Source organism: Octodon degus, unplaced genomic scaffold (assembly GCF_000260255.1).
Source record: "Octodon degus isolate 3935 unplaced genomic scaffold, OctDeg1.0 scaffold00013, whole genome shotgun sequence".
In the NCBI taxonomy this organism is placed as follows: domain Eukaryota; kingdom Metazoa; phylum Chordata; class Mammalia; order Rodentia; family Octodontidae; genus Octodon; species Octodon degus.
The window spans coordinates 8,286,663-8,291,612 of NW_004524589.1; positions in this window are offsets into that span (position 1 = coordinate 8,286,663).

Sequence of the window (4,950 nt, forward strand, 5' to 3'; positions counted from 1 at the left end):
CTGACTAACTTAAATAAATGTCCCCATGTGGTATACTCTAGAAATGAAGTACCAAAACTAAATGGCAGTTAGAAGTGTCATCACACATTGCTGCATGGCTTGGGAGTCCTACAAAAATACATGCTTACACCATCATCATAATAATAGGTATTATTTACAGAGAATTCATTTTCTGCAAAGGTTTTTTTTAAAAATTTTACCTGCATTGTCTTTTGAACAGCAAGTACTTATTTGTCTGACATGTATCTTTCTTTATTGTCTAATATTGAGGCTGTTTTTATTATTTATTTATTTATTTTATATTTAGAACAAGGTGTACAGGGTCTCACTGCGTAGATCGGACTTGTAGTGATCCTCCTGTTTACAATCCCCAAGTGCTGGGATTACACGTGCACCACCACGCCCAATCTCATTCACTGTCTCAGAGCACGCCAGATCGAACTCCCAGCCCCTGTATCCACCTAAGTAGGAGTTTTAATCCATTGAGCTATTTTGCCAGCCCTTGAGACTGTTTAAGGCATTATATTTTCTAAGCTTTTTTCAAAATAAGGCACATGTCTGTACAGAGCTTAACATTTTGTACAGAATATATCAAATATATTTTGAGAAAAGAGAGTTAAAAAGTATGGCACAAGTTTTTTAGGAATAAAATATGAAACTACAGTATCTCTAAAAAAAGTTATTTCAGAATGGAAATATTGTTGAGAAAAGCAGCTAAGTATGCTGATTTAGGAAAATGCTTGCCTAGATCAAAGTTCAGTTTAACTTAGAATTGAGCTAAGTGAAAGATAAGAATAATAAGTTGAATTATGTGACTAATGTGAGCAACAGTAGAATACTAAGAGTTGTTAATTTAAGCAATTTTTCTGTTAGCAGAAGTGTTTCAGAGTAGAAAATTGTCATTGCTGCCTCATGAACCACATGGGTGTAAGAAATTGCAGCTATCACATGATATGGAAAGGGAAGTTAAAGAACTGTGACAGATGTTGCCTGTTAACTGTTGTGCTTTGCCACATCTTGTATTTAAAAATTTGAACAATAAATTTTAAATAAAACAGTCTACAACTGAAACAAAAAGAAAATTGTATGAGATATTTAATTACTTGCACGCTTGCACACAAATGGAAGCAGGTGGGTTAAGAGTCACGACACACTATTTCTTTAGTCGTTCTACAAACTAAGGAGTATGGATTTATTTTATTTCAGGTATCCACATTTTAGTTAAAATGCTAATCACATGAGACAGATTAACATAAGAAGTAATGGAAAGAACTTTCCCTGGGGAAAATCAAAAGAATACCTGAGAAAATTTAGTTCTGGGTTTTCTAGGGAGTAAAATTCTTAGAATTCAAATGTACACCCATGACAGAGCTGAACATTTCTCATTCTGAATGAACGGGATGAAGAATACCTGGAAAATTGCGAAAAGCAACTTGAACAACTTATACTAAAAACATCACTTTACAGATAGCACATTGATGTTTGTGTTTCCCCCTCGACTTCTTTTGTTTTAACTATTATTTCAATCTTAATAAACTTCCTCTCCAGCAGTTTTATAAAGCCAATGTGCATAGCTTTCGTACCCAAAAAATTCTACCAAATCTGTTGTCAAAATTACATTTTTTTCTTTTCTAGTGATTGGAGCATCCCTAATAGCATCCGCTGATTTCTATTGAATGAATTGTCACTGATCATTCAAAATAATATTCTTTCATGTCGAACAAAAACAGAACAATAAAGTGAAGTGTATATCACTCTAGTGAGCTGCACAAATATATACGTATGGTGTATCTTTCTCATCTGAAGACAATAATCCCCCAAATTACTGCCTTTCCTATATTGGGATTGAATTCATGATCATAAATGACTGCGCTGTATTTGGAAGGGAACAATGCATGACAATCCAAAACTGTAACAGTCACTGAAAAATGCTCTTTATTTTTTTATATGCATGCTATTACTGCAGTAATGGAAATAAAATTATTTTCTAAAGTAATTTTAGGGCTGGCCAAATAGCTCAGTAGATTAAAGTGCCTGCAAGCAGGTGCAGGAGCCAGGGGTTCGGTTCTTCAGGCCTGGCATGCTGACCCTGCCCCCGGGGCATGCTGAGATGGCAACTGAAGCTGGGCATGGTGGCGCGTGCCTGTAATCCCAGCTGTAGGTAGGCTATAAAAAGGCAGATCACTGTGAGTCTGATCTAGTAGTAAGACTCTGAATATCCTGTAGACCCCTCCCTAAAATAAAAAAATAATAATAATTTTAAATAAAAATGTGGAAAAGTTCATCCTGTTTAATGGTGATTGTTATTATAAATTTGTTCAGCAAATTTATATAGGAGAAAAATAGAAGGATATATGCTTGAATAGAAAAAGAAATATGTCAATAGCACTAAAAGTAAATGCTCAGAAGCCAGAGATGGGGACAGCAGTAGCACTAGCTTAGAACTAGGTGAGAATTAGAGGAATTCTAAGTGCCTGTCCTCAAAAGCTGTTTCTCTTGTTTTGATTTCTACTTTTGAACTCCTACCCACTGAACCAGGACAAAAGCAATCCTGTCAAGGGCTTGCCACATATAGAGTAAACTGGCATAATGACATTGAAAACAAATATATTTTAAATGATTTGGAAATTTCTGGTTCAAGTTATTTTACGTTGGCATTTGCCACATCAAGGATCTTCTTACATTCAGGACAGCCTGCTGCATTTTAATTTCCTTGTACATGTAATGAGGTCTCCAGCTCCTATTATTGCTGAGACCTTTCTCACGCTAACATCCACCCTCCAATCTTCTTAGAATTCAAGAGTGTCACTTTTCATGTAGCTGCTTAGTGTAAATAATATGTTTATCTAACCCAGGGTCAAAACAGCCCACTGAATACAAACAAAACAAGAAAATTACTCCCACAAATTCTGGTTAGCATAATAACTTTATTTTCATATATGAGTGTTTATTTTCTGTATGTGTCACCACCTCCCTCCCTCAGCCTTCTTTATATAATAAAATGCTACCACATTTCCCCAAAATAAACTATACAGTATATTCTATGTAGCATGCTATAGGTGCCCTGTAATAATTTAAGATATTTAAGTATATATTGGCTTTCATTTTTAGTTATTTTCCTTTCCTATGAATATTCTTTCATTAAAAGAAGAATTTCCACTTTTTTTTTTCTTTCTCCCCTTTGGTGGTGTCTCACTACTCAACTTGGACTTGTAGTAATCCTCCTGATTTCTATCTCCCTACTGCTGGACAGGCGTGCACCAGCACACCTGGACTCCATTGCTAGCTCAGTGTGCCTACGGGCCGGGTCAGTGCAGCCTGCAGTAGCAGGGATTGAAACCTGGCCCCTGTGCTTACTTAAGCAAGTGCTTAGTCCACTGAGCTATACCGCTGGTCCTTGAATTTTCATTTCATCTTTACCAAATATGTCTAAATGAATTTATTGGCCACACCTGGGATATTACTCTTTTTGAAAACTGCCAGTGACTTTACCAAAGCCCTGAAGACTCTAACAGAAGACAGAAGATTCCTGGGACAGGGCACAAGCACAACATAGCTCACAGCATGGCAAGCAGTGTGCGCTTTATGCTGCCCCCAGGCTCCCCTGGCGCACAGGTCCTAGTCACCTGCAGGAAGTGGCCCGGATGAATGTCAGGCAAATAACTGAAGTATTTCAAGTTTAGAAACCCAAATATTTCATCAAGCAATTTGATTGATTGTTGACCCAAAAGATACATCATTTTTGTTGTAATTCCTATGGCTTTTAATCAATCATGTTGCTTCTGGAGAGTTAATAAACCTGTTGTCTAGTCAAAAGCAAAACTCTTTTCTCAATATTCCAAGGATGGTTGCTGTATAAATCCCCTTAACAAGATGACCTGAAAAAGACAATGCTGCCAGTGTCATAGTAGCATGAAAGAGTCATGCAGCTGGGTGTCTCTTAACACTCTCCACTGTGTCCATCCCCCTTTACCTTCCTCCTTGGCACAAGACTTCCCTTGTCATTCACTGTGTGACTATTTTTTTCAGGTATTTTTGTTGAGTAGAAGAAATGGGGTCCTATATGTCTTTGAATGGTTCTGTTAATAGGTCATGATAAAAGGAAAAAAAAAACTTATACAAGAGAAATGGCTCTTTTCAAAATTTTGTTCTTTGGAAAGCGAAGAGCTTATTAAAGGCTGCATGGCTTTGCGATTTCCTTCTTGGCTCTTCTGACCATGAGAGCTCACCCCATGGTGCCAAGCTCCATAATGTGATGGTCCTTAGTCTACCCTTGTATCCCATGAGTCACCCTGCTAGTGAATCAGAAGAACCACTAGGCTGTTCTGTCTCACTTTTGTACCTTCTATGTATCTGCTACTTGTGAATCATATGGAAGTTCTAGATCACCAGAGATTAGGGCCCAATATTCTAGGAATGATCCCTATCAGTACTTGTCCCATGTAAATAAATCTGTCTCCAAATCCTGGTTGTTATTTTGGTGTAATGATAGGCCAGATGCATAAAGATTATACAATGACAGGGCTAATTTTGCTGTGTTTACTATGTGAACATTTGTACTATAACACTTATTGGGAAAGATGTAATAACAAATTTTTCTCTGTGTGTGTTACATAAAAATAGTACAAGACTTTTTTAATATTCAAGGACTTAAAACAAATATACTTAGGGCTGTGTCACTTATTATTATACTTTTTAATCTGTCTTGGAAATTCTAAATCATTACAATTTACTTAATTGAGTTGTAAACTGCAGTGAACAATTTGTTAATCTTGAGAATTCCTTTTCAAGTACATGTGTATTTCCTATTGCATAACTGTTCTTTGTCCCCCTCCCCTGGCACACATATTACTTGTAGTTCTATTTTCCTAGATTATTCTGATACACTAGGATTTCAGAAATATCTTGCAATTGATATCCTTACTCCCTCACTTTGTGTATTTGTATATG